Source organism: Pelophylax lessonae, assembly GCF_965119305.1.
Source record: "Pelophylax lessonae genome assembly, chromosome: 9".
NCBI lineage: Eukaryota > Metazoa > Chordata > Amphibia > Anura > Ranidae > Pelophylax > Pelophylax lessonae.
In genome coordinates this window covers 45,659,446-45,672,317 of record NC_138776.1, presented here as the reverse complement: position 1 = coordinate 45,672,317, position 12,872 = coordinate 45,659,446, and the positions used below count along the sequence as shown (strand labels likewise).

Below are 12,872 nucleotides of genomic sequence, written 5' to 3'. Positions count from 1 at the left end.
AATGTGAGGGAAGACAATACAGTTGTATTACAATTCAAAACAGGAGGAACTAGAGGGTCCTGCTTGTTAGAGCTTACAATCTAGAATGGAATCAGTGCCTGCTTTTTATGTATCCTGGGGACTCCAGCAATAAGAGCTTTCCGATCCCCGATATCCAGTTATTTTATTACCCACCTTAGACTTCTGGGTGTTCCAGCTCACTTTTGTGGATCCCAGCCCCACCTGCTGCATTCTCCATAATATAAACCCAGTTAAAATGTTCAGGCGGGAGAACAGAAAGCCCTTGTAATGGACACAGCGGGTGTGCCGCAATCCCACTACCCAAAATATAGGAAACCGTCACAGTAAACAGGGATTCAGGTGCTTGCTATTAACCTCCCATCTTCACCTCTGTTTCTAGTCAATTTTCTAGTACAGCTATTTTTCCTTGATCGTCATGGCTCTCTGGGAGTATCTGAATACTGTCTCTGCTGGCCCAGCTCCTCCATCCTTTCCCCTCCCTAAATACCCTTAATGCAGCTGCCAGAGGAAGGGTGAAGAGGAATGCCAGAGTGTCACTTGAGTGACAGCTCTGCCTCTGCTAGGGCTGCTAACATCACATCCAAGATGGCAGCACCCAGCAGCAGTCTCAGGGCTTTTGGATGTCTACACAAGGGAAATGTACAGGGAAGACACTGCATTTGATTAAATAAATGGTCTGACAACAGGGTCTCTTAACTTTTTCTGAGAAACTAAAGCTTGCCTAAATCCCAGTTTTGAAAGGATACAGGTTACTTGTCTCATCCGTTTTTAGAAAATGTTAAGTTCCAGCATTCGCAATCTCTCCCCCCCCCTCCCTAACAGGACAGGCAGGGCATCTTCTCCCCACACCCACTGTCACAATTTGAAAACCGCTCCCACATGGCCACATCATTCATACACAGTTTCCTGTGAATGAATGCCCACCAGCAATTGCAGCTGATGGCTTGAAGTTCTCCATGAACTCAATGGAGTAGAACTGGGGGAATCCATTGCGGAGAAGGATCTGGGTGTTCTGGTAGATCATAAGCTTAATAATAGCATGCGATGCCAAGCTGCGGTTTCCAAAGCAAGCAAAGTCCTTTCTTGTATTGACAGAGGCATGGACTCCAGAGAGAGAGAGAGATATCATTTTGCCCCTGTACAAATTAAGACCTCATCTGGAATATGCAGTTCAGTTTTGGGCACCCGTTCTTAAAAAGGATATCGGGGAACTGGAGAAAGTGCAGAGAAGGGCAACCAAACTGATAAGAGGCATGGAGGAGCTCAGCTATGAGGAAAGATTAGAGGAACTGAATTTATTCTCTCTTGAGAAGAGATTAAGGGGGATATGATCAACATGTATAAATACATAAGGGGTCCATATAGTGAACTTGGTGTTGAGTTGTTCACTGTAAGGTCAACACAGAGGACAAGGGGGCACTCTTTACACCTAGAGGAAAACAGATTTAGTCTCCAACTACAGAAAGGATTCTTCACCGTAAGAGCTGTGAAAATGTGGAATAGACTCCCTCCAGAGGTGGTTCTGGCCAGCTCACTAGATTGCTTTTAAAAAGGCCTGGATTCTTTCCTGGGTGGACCTAATATGAGTGGGTACTAATATTTATAGGTAAAGTGATCCAGGGAATATCAGATTGCCTCTGGGGGACCAGGAAGGATTTTTTTTTCTCCTGCTGTAGCAAATTGTATCATGCTTTGCTGAGTTTTTTTTCGCCTTCCTCTGGATCAACTGCGGGTATAGGATTGTGTATATGGGATTGTATGGTTGGGTTTTCATTACGGTTTGTTTTTTTTATTAGTTGAGCCAGATGGACTTGTGTCTTTTTTCAACCTGACTAACTATGTAACTATGCAACTACAAGGGAGCTGTTCATACTCCATTGTTCTTCCTGCTCTCAGGTAACTGCCTGCCCATACGCGGTACGGGCAGACAGCTATCATGAGAGTCTGCAGGAGCCTGAAGATTGCACCCGCCATCTGCTGATCACGGGGTTCAATACTTTGTAGGTTGCTTAGAAAAAAATAAAATGTAAATTTTTTTACCTGCAAAACAAATAAAAAATTTTTTACAAAAATTAGCATTCATTTTTTTTCCAAAAAAGTAAACTTCTCCTTTAAAGCAGAAATGTGCATATAGCTTCAGCAACCTATAGCGCCATTTTTTCTTACTGAACAAAGCCATTGTAGATAAAAATTATAAGCACAATATGTATGTAATGCGCTAGGATTGTGCAGTGACACAGCCAGGAAGAAGGAGGAGCTTCCTTAGCAGTCACTGAGAAACAAGGATGCCACTCCTCAACATCTTACAAGTCCCATTCTTCACTGCACTTCCTGGACCGATATGGCTTTATGGACACTGAGGCTGGGTTCATACTGGTGCAAACACAGACATCGCATGTGATTTGCATCGCATTGGTGTGCAGATCACATGCAATGTCTGTGCGATGCAAATTCAGCCATACTGAATTCTCATCGCATGCCGGTCAAAATGGTGCAGGACCCTTTTTTGGTTCCGCACTAGAATCGGATCACATGGGTGTTCACACTCATGTGATCCGATTCCTGTACCATTTGACAGTTTCCACAGGGATCGGATCTAGGGGTGTAATTAACTTTACATTGACACCTGCAGCGGTTAGCAGATGTCAGTGTGAACCGTCTGCGATTCAGATGTGATGCGGGAACCTCCACAGGATTTGCAGGGTTTCCCACATCGCACCAGTGTGAACCCAGCCTGATACTCCTGTGTCACCACCTGCCTTTCTAAGTACAACTTAAAACATTTTTATCTTCATACTCAGATTAGGTGTTTATTGTCCTAGGGGCGGAGCAAACATTTTTGTTTTTATTGCACTAGGCAGTCATGGCGAACCTTGGCACCCCAGATGTTTTGAAACTACATTTCCCATGATGCTCAGCAACACTGCAGAGTGCATGAGCATCATGGGAAATGTAGTTCCAAAACATCTGGGGTGCCAAGGTTTGCCATCACTGCACTAGGGTTTGTTCTGGTCTTAAAGGTTTGCCATTATAGAGACTTTGTTTGTACCTCCCAACAGCATTAATACACGACAGATCTTTCTATTAGGAGTACCCCAACACACTAGGAACTATGAACATAACATAAAAACAGCTGTAAAAGCATAAATATGGCACAGAACAAGAGGCCCTAATCTGAGAAATCCAACAGACTAATTACACAAGTGCCAGGTTGTTATCTGTAACACTCCTTGTGCACGCAGGAAAAAAGGAACACGTGTTAGGATCTTAAATATTTGCTTTGTAATCAGATCACTTTGGGTTTGCAGAACATGCGAGATCCTTCCCTGCCGCATTTGGCTCCTTTATTCTAAACCGTGCCGAGCGAGGCTGGGTATGTGAACATAACAGCTGGCAGAAGGACCAGCCACAAACTGGTGCAGAAAAGGCTGCGAGCTCTGGAATCTATGGCTACACCCCGCCGGGAATTGTTCCCCAGCAGAAACTGTGCAGCAGATAAGAGTCTTTTCCTTCCCTCGCTACTGGAATACACTTCATCACAAATCACATGAGGGTCCTATAAACACCATTGCGGTCTTTCCTACAGGATGAAAAGATTTCAGAAATGTAAAAAAAACCCCAGTGGCAGCCTATTACAATACTTTAGGAGATCCAAGGACTCATTGAAAAACTTTAGCACTGAATCAAACATTTATACTTTTTCTCATATCTAGTATCTGCTAGGCTTCGATTGTCAGCAAAAAAAAAAATTCCAGTCAGTCGGGAAAGGAAGGATACAGGATGGAAAGTGAGAGTATGTAAAGTGCTAAGAGCTTATAATGGTCTCTACATACAGAAGTTGTATAAATGTATAAAATGGGTAAATGGGATAGAATGGGTCACCTTAAAAACACAGAGGGCATGCAAGTTAATTTTGTAAGGGAGGACAGAGTGTACCAAAAAAGACTGGCCCTGTCCACTGTAAGATATGTACAAAATACAGTGCATAAGGTGCACATTGGACCCCTCATGGGCTGTGAGGAAGACTCGTATTGTGAAGTAAAACAATATATTTTTACTTTGACACTATATCAATAAAAGGAGTTGTAAAGACAGGTTTTTTTTATATTCATGAATTCTATTCATTAGGATAAAAAGCCTTTATGTGTGCAGCAGCCCCCCTAATACTTACCTGACGTCCTTTAAGCTCCTCTGATGTTGTAGGAATGTCTCGGCCGTCCGGGACTCCCCTTCTCATTGGCTGAGACAGCAGCGCCGTTGTCAAAGTCAGTCAGCCAGCCAGCCAATGAGAATAGAAAGGTGGCAGGGCCGGGCCACAGCTCCATGTCTGAATGGACACATGGAGCTGTGGCTTGGCTCAGGTGCCCCAAAAGCAAGCTGCTTGCTGTGGGGGCACCGAACAGGAGCGAGGGGCCAGGAGAGCCGAAGAGGGACCTGAGAAGGTGAGGCTCTGGGCAGCTCTGTGCAAATCCACTGCAACAGAGCAAGTATAAAGGTTTGTTTTTAATTAAAAAAAAAAAAAATAATAATAATAGTAAATTACAAAATCACTTTAAAAGAGAGAGGATTAACACAGTAGGCTTGTACATACAACAAACATTGACATGTTACAACATGAGCTACCCACAACACAAAAGATATGCCTACCAAAGAGCTACTAATATTAGGTTCAGGGCTGTCTCTCGTGACCAGACATGTTTCAGACTAGCTAAAGTCCTTCCTCAGGGGTTGTACAATAGGTATTAGGTTTAAGAATTCCAAGAAAACATAGAATATTAGTAAAGATTTGTAATTCTTGCTGGGTGCAGTAAAAGGGAAAGGAGCCACATAATCAAAGAAAAAGAGAAAAAAAAAAATTTAGGGAAGTTGGCTGGAACCCTACTTTAGTCTTTTCTATCCAAAAAGACTGACATGACCGGACCAGATCTGCTCAAGAAAGCTGCGGGGCATCTGAAAGGTAGCATGCTCAAGCAGCCTATAAATTATGTAACCAAGATGCCATAGAATTCCACTGTTCCATCTGTACACCGAGGAAAAAGACCATCGCCTGTTAACAGAGATAACGCATCACTGAATACTCAGAATCGTGAGGAAAAGGAATGCAAGAACAAAAACCATAAAAAGGATGTGGTGCCCATTAGAAAACCTAGTTTTCACCGATGAATACTGGGGATAAAAACTAACTGAAAACAGCTGCTGTTATACAATATTTTTTTTAGCGGATAACCAAGATTTGTCAAATCGGAGGTCAACTTTCTTGATATAGGGGGTCTCCGGTGCAACCCCAGATGTCATCAAAAGCCTGCACATACTATTCTGTAAATGTAATGATAAAGAAACTGGCAAGAAATGAAACCTGCAACAGGAGATGGTCAGACTACAGTCATGCTACAAGAGATGGTCAAAGACCTCAGCCATGCTGCAGAGGACTTAAGATGGTTAGAATCTCAGCCGTGCAGAGGACTTAAGATGGTTAGAATCTCAGCCGTGCAGAGGACTTAAGATGGTTAGAATCTCAGCCGTGCAGAGGACTTAAGATGGTTAGAATCTCAGCCAGTTCAGCAGGGACTGGCCAAGATTCCATATATATATGGGCAGACTGATTGTACCCAAGCTGATTAATGAATACATGGGTACAACCAGCATGTAGGATTATCATCATGCGATTATTACCAGTGCCTGTAGCCACTAGCAATCATCACTGTGTCCTCCCTGCAAGGACGGCTACCTGCTTTCCCCAGCCAGGAGAACACAAAAACGCCACAGGAGAGAGTCCGTGTTGACGAGGAAATCAAGCAATTTTCTTTTTTGCAACCGTGCTTGCAGAAAAGAAATTCTAGTCCTCTATGATCTGCCTTAGGATATGCTACAGAAGTTGTTGGAGACTGGGAACAAGCTTCATGAAACACAGGAGAAACACTACAGGGGACTGCCAGAGATCACTGCAATCACAGCCTCTTTACAAATCAACGCTTCCACATTTTTGCTCTCTAAAGATCCTCCTAAAATTACTTGTGCCACGTCTTCTATTTCTCAGAAATATTCACTACAAAAAGAAAAAAAAAAAAAAAAAAGGGAGGAAAACCTAAGAGAAAAAAAGGGATGGATGACACAAAACAAGGAAGATATTGTAAAAATTAAATCAGCAAGCTATTTACTTACTAGAAGCCAGTCTAAAGAGTATTTTTCCTTCACTGAAATGAGCCTAGGAAAATAAAAAACACATGCTGCGGTCTGCAAGGGCCCCAAAGGCCACACAATAAGTGCCAAATGACTGCAGGTTGACCACAATGGTGTTAAATGCTATGCAAATGCTTGCTGAAGCCAATACTTTTCAGACTACTGTTTACAAGTCTGAACAATGTCCATCTGTTTATAGCAAAGACGGATCTTTAAATACACTGGTCTTTTTTTCTTTGGTTCAGCATCTCTAGTCTTTCTAAAGAACACATCATTTAACACTCTGCAGTCATCTCCTAACATTCCTATCTCTGAGCAACAAAATTTTGACTACATAAAAACTTTTTATGAGAAACCCTATCCTAAACCCTCTAGTTCTTCAATGACCGTATTCGAACACATCTGCCTCAAAAACCCCAGAGGAAAAGGTCTCATCTCACTAATATGTGTTATGCTGAATACCTGTCCTCATGTTGATAAACTTTCCTATATGCAAAAATGGGAAACAGAACTTAAAGCGGTAGTATACTCAGCACTTCGATCTCTGTAAATCCAATCAAAGCCAGTAACATGTAATTTGCAATCAAATATCATGTAAACAATCTATTATAAGTTTTCCTTACAATTCTAATTTCTTCCGTTCCGGTCTGTATTTTGTCGTGTTGTGCGCCTCCATCCTTGCTGTGGTTTCCGTCTGCTGAGCATTGCGGTATTTCCGCCCACATTATGTCTAGCGTTCGGAAATCCCACGCATGCTCAGTAGACGCCGAAACCAAGCCTCGTTTTGGGTTCATAACCATTTTGACAGCCAATAGGAGGCTGTCCACCATCGCCCTTCTTCACAATTGCTCACCTCCCTCGGAGTCTCGCATGAGCACGGGGCTGACGTCCAGCAGAGGAAATGACACAGCCCCTGCATAGACCCTGCATTATTCCGGCAGCATCATTAGCTTGCCGGAAAATCAGGGTAAAATGAGCATGCGAGGGTGAGGTCATTGACCCGAACTAAATAGAAAGAGAACGGCAGAAGTGAGAGGCAGGAGAAAAGGTTAATCATGTCATACGGACAAATATGATTTATATTGTGCAAAGTACCGAAAATTAGTATACTACCGCTTTAATACCCAATTATCCCCCTCTGAGTGGTCTACAATGTGGAACAGTAGAAAATAAAAATAAATCAGCGCAATCCCCGTCTAAACAATTTATTGATCGTAATCTAATTATTAATTGTAATTATGGAGTATGGTGTCATATTGGTATGTTAAAACATTAAAGTATAATTTTTTATTTTTAGCATTAAAGGATGGGATTAGGGTTGCATTGACATTTAATGTATAAACATTTATGCTGGACCACCGGGGGGGCGTGATGCGAGCAGGCTCCCAAAGAAAGACATTTCTTAAAAATAATTTTTTGGATTGGAGGATCGATCAGTGTATGGACACCGATCGGGAGTCCTTTTAAAATGCAGACAGAGCGGGTCAGTTATCTCTGACAAGGGTGCTGGCAGATCCCTGTAATGGCGCTGGGCGGTGCGGTCTCCACGCCAGTAGTGGGGCGGGACGACGGCCGCAACTGCAATATATAGGATCACTGTTGACGTTAGGCTCCACCCTGCTGACGAAGTCGATGACGCAACACGTACAGGGGAGGAGCCTGCACGTCATCACGCCGGTCCCGGAGGTACCAGGAAGTGTTTGAGTGTTTGAATGCCAAGATACATTGTACAGCACTTGAGCAGTGCAAGCTAAGTGCGATTTCAGTATATGCAATAAATAGCCTTTCACTGAGACAGAGAGCACTAGATCTCCTTTTTATTTCTTTCCTGATGCCATATACCACCTGAAAGATTGTTTGGAGGCGGTGGCAGGAGGGCTTACCAGGCGACTGCGATTTTACCCTATGCGCATTTTGACTCTTATGAGTCTTACTTTGAGGTGAGCTGCTAATCTTACCATTGACACATGGATCACTTGGAGTGAAGCATGCAGCACTTTAATCACAGATGAAGATTATTTATTATTTATTATTGTGTCACTTGATTGCACTGTGCATTGGGACTTATTTATCGCAATAATATTGTGTCATTTTATTTGCACTGTGTATTGGGACTTTCAATATCACCGATTTTTTTGAATATTCATTATTGTTTTATTGTACTATTTGAGATTACGGTCACATTATTTAGTACTATTTTCACTAAGCGATTATTTGCCATTTATTGTTTTTTATTCACTTAGCGCAGCAATATTATTTATACAATGTGGACCAACCTGAGAAGGTGCACTAAGTCTCTGAACGTCAGAGAGATAGCGGTGAAACTTTTTGCTAGGTAGTATTATACACCGGCTCATTTAACCACTCTACGACCGCTCACAGTAATACTACTGCGGCAGAGTGGTTCGTTATCGTCCAGCCACGTAGTATTAACGTGACTGGACACTCCCCCTTCTGGGCGGCGCTTGCGCGCCGCCGGAGGCTCGCTCCCGCTGTTTTCATTCACAGCGGGAGTCGGGCCAGGGGAGGAGCAGCGGCGATCGCCGCTGCTCTTACCCGATCGTCGGGGATCGAGTCTGGAGATCCGCCCGCTGTGTGTAAACACAGCGGGCGGATCTCCATAGTGACAGGAAGTGACAGATCGGACTGTTCAGCATAGCTGGACATCCGATCTGTCCATGAATCACATAGTCACCTCCCCCCCTACACGTCAGTAAGCACCAGGCATACATTAACCCCTCCCTCTCCAATAAAATTAACCCCTTCCCTGCCAGTGTCATTTTTACAGTAACAGTGCATATTTATAGCACTGATTACTGTAGTAATGTCACTGGTACCCCCAAAAGTGTCAAAAATGTCAGTCAGGGGTCCGGTCTGTCCGCCGCAATCCCGCAAAAAAAAAAAAAAAAAAATCGCAGATCGCCGCCATTACACGTTAAAAAAAAAAACACCAAAAATGACAGAAATCTTTCCCTTTGTTAGTAAACGCAATAACTTTTGCGCAAACCAATCACAATACGCTTATTGCGATTTTTTTTACCAAACATATGTAGCATAAAACAAATTGGCCAAAAATTTTTTAAAAAATTGGTTTTTACATCTTTTTTGGGGGGAATTTCATATAAAAAAATGTTAAAAATAGTTATTTTTTCAAAATAAACGCTCTTTTTTTGTTTATAGCGCAAAAAGTAAAAATCGCACAGGTGATCAAATACCACCAAAAGAAAGCTCTGTTTGTGGGAAAAAAAAGGACGTAAATTTCGTTTGGGTACGGCGTCGCACGACCGCGCAATTTTCAGTTGAATTCGCACAGCGCCGAATCGCAAAAAGTGGCCTGGACGGAAGACAGCAAAATCCTCCGGTGGTAAAGTGGTTAAAATACATTCTATCCTGATGCTTCTCCGGACTGCTTTAGAGGTTGTGCATCCCCAGGTACTCTCTCACATATATTCTGGAGCTGTGACAAGCTTTCTCATACATAGAAAGAGGTATTCACTCTGATTAATAAATTAGCTGCTAAAGACATTACACTCTCACTTCTCAATTGTCTTTTATTTTATAATATCCCAGACATACAACCCCCCTTATGCCGTTAATTCACACCATATGTGTTGCCTCACTTTGTACTATAGCTTTCCATTGGAAGAAAAATTCTGTACCATTCTCACAGATCTTATCAAGAATTGAAGAAATTGGACTCATGGAAAATATTTTTCACATATTGAATAACACAAAGAAACTTTTTGATCTAAAATGGAATCCATGGTTTATTTACATAAATTCACCAGATGCATAGACTACACGCCTATATATTACCATATCGTACCTTAGTTATATTCTCTTTTTCTAACGAAATACTCCAACCCATTACTTTCTAATGTTAACTTTTGTTTTTTGTGTTTTTTTATTTTTATTGGCACTTTACATTATACAACTATGACACATACCGTATATACTCGAGTATAAGCCGAGTTTTTCAGCGCATTTTTTTGTGCTGAAAATGTCCCCCTCGGCTTATACTCGAGCCAAATAAAAAAAAAAGTTCCTGGCCGCTCCGACGTGTTTAAGTTTTAAAAATGGCGCTGCCCGGCGTATACATGTCACCGCGCATGCGCTGCCACCGCTCGGGACAGGCCGGGAATAGCCGAACGTATAGCAGTTTTACCGAGCGGAGGCAGGGTGTGCGCACAAATGGAGGATCATGCAATCTATTACCTTGATGCAGTGCGCTGGCATAGCAGCTAATCCCCAGGCCTGAACATTGTCACATGGCAGAGGGAATAAAAAAGTGAACCCTGTGTAAGCTCTATGCTGTGCAGCATAGACAGGGACAGCACAGAAACCCTCCATGATGAACATAGGCAGCTCAGGGGGTGGGATTTAAAAGGAGACCTTGGCACTTTGTCCTGAACAGGTAAACTGACTGAGTTTCTTTACTCAATAAAGCATATTGTTTTTTATTATTTCAAATGATTAACCTAAGAGCCCATTCAGACTAGCGCGACACGGCTTTGGGGGGCGACCTGTGAAGTCGCGTGTACCGCGACTTGCAGAGACTTCACATAATGGAAGTCTATGCAAGTCGCCTCCAGGTCGCCCCAAAGTAGTACAGGACCCTTTTTCTAAGTCGGAGCGACTTGTGTCGCTCCTATTAGAACGGGTCCTGTGCTAATCAATGGACCGCGAGGGAGCGCAACTTGTCAGGCTGACAAGTCGCGCTAATGTGAATGGGCTCTAAAGGAAAATCACAATTCCTTTGGCTGTAACTTTTTGTAAACAAAAACAGATAAAGTATGTCCCTCCCTTTCCCCTTTAAAGCATCCCTCCTTCTCTTCCCTGCATGTTTTTTTTTCTCCACAGCTTATTGGTGCGCAAAATCATATATAAACCAATGTGATATACAATATATTCCAATAATGAAATAAAGGAAGAGTGTATGAAATCAAAGTCAATAAAAAGTCCATATATATATATATATATATATATATAATGCCATAATACCGTATATATGTGACAAAACAAGATGAATATATTTTCAAAGGTGCAGGAATCAAACAGGACCTATTCCAAATAATAGGTGCAGACTCCTCCCACCACCTTGTGGATTTCCCCCTTACCCGGCGGATGAAGGTAAGTGCAAAATAATATCCAAATAGACTCTTCCAGTGAAACAAAACTGCAAAACCTGTGCTCTCAACTTCCAGTGAAAAAAGCAAAATCAGCCTCTTACCAGAAAAAAGGTCTGTGTACGCTTGTGACTCTCCTTGTTTGGGGGAGGTTCTCTTTCCCTTTAACAGCAGATATGTAGAACATTTATACATAAAGTAGCATTTATTTTCTTATGCGCTAATTTACACATGACATTATACACATTTTTTGAACTTCATGAAACCTGCCATCTACTGTTCTGGCAGTGGTAATTTTTATAATTGTAACGAGTAACTATGCAGCACAAAAAAAAATATATTGGAGTAGAAGTATTGAAATCATCGGAAAAATGTAGTGAAGTAAAAGTGGAAGTAGGAGAAAAAAAATTCTACTCCAGGAAAGTACAGATACCACCTTTCGGTACTTAAGTACAGTAGTTCTACTTAGTTACTATACATCTCTGGTAATATAGGATCCTGTTCTATGTTGGGATGCACAATAACACCCCTGCAGGAATTTTCATGCCCACCCGCCTAACCTGAGGCAGTCTCAGCACTTGTTCCATTGTAAGGGGGTTTCCTTGGAGTGAGCGTATACCATGTTATATTATTTCCGTCCTGTGTATTCTCCCAGGTGCAACAGAGGCAGGTCTTCTAAACCAGTGTAATTCCCCATTATAAATGGTTAGTGGGCCTTGGTAAACTCACCATGTTTTGCATTCACTGAAATGCTGGAGTTTATACGTGCACCTGACAAATTTATCTTTTGTACGGTTGTAAAATGCTAAAGATTTCTTAATAAAAAAAAAAACCACAATAACTCTTGGCCCCTTGCACCGACATCACACATATTGGGAGCTCTGTACACTCCTGTTATTTCGAAAGCAATACAGAAGTGGTTGTCATTATTCAGCTGGAGACGGGCCAGGAGATAGGTTTGCCATCCACATGGCAACCAGTACACCAACACTGCACAAAGCACAGGATGGCTCAACGAAGAGAAACCAGAAGGTACACAGGTCTTCTCTTTGTTGCCGTGAGGAAGAAATTAGAAGCTGCTGCTTGGATCACCAAGGGGAAGGAATAAGAAGAATGGGAACCTTGATAACGATTGTAGATAAATACAAAATATCTGAAAATGTTTATTATGGGTTTACTTACACTTTATAGTGGTATTAAACCCAAAAGCAGACATTATATTCATCTTACCAATTGTTAGGTGTGAGGTCTGCATTTGTTTTTCTTTTTAGGCTTTCTTTCTTCTATTTTCCCTTGGCGATCCAGTCAGTAAGTCTGTTTTTCAAAAGCACAAGCGCTCTTCCAAAAGTATCAGTTTAAAGGGATGAGACAATGAGGCAAACCATTTAACACTGACAGGGGTGCTCACAATGACCAGCTTTTATGTAAAGCCTTTATCCCAAAAAGAAAAAAAAAAAAATGAACTGTTGCTGTAAAATTTTAATTCACGCCCTGGTTATCTCTCGCCTCGACTATTGCAACTCCCTCCTCATTGGATTACCCTTA

The 12,872-nt window shown here is 42.0% G+C and overlaps 1 protein-coding gene across 1 annotated transcript in view; it reads right to left on the bottom strand.

The window, feature by feature from the left end:
• Positions 1 to 12,872, bottom strand: part of PDCD4 (programmed cell death 4) — a 108,731-nt gene that overhangs the window by 31,367 nt on the left and 64,492 nt on the right. The window lies entirely within an intron of this gene.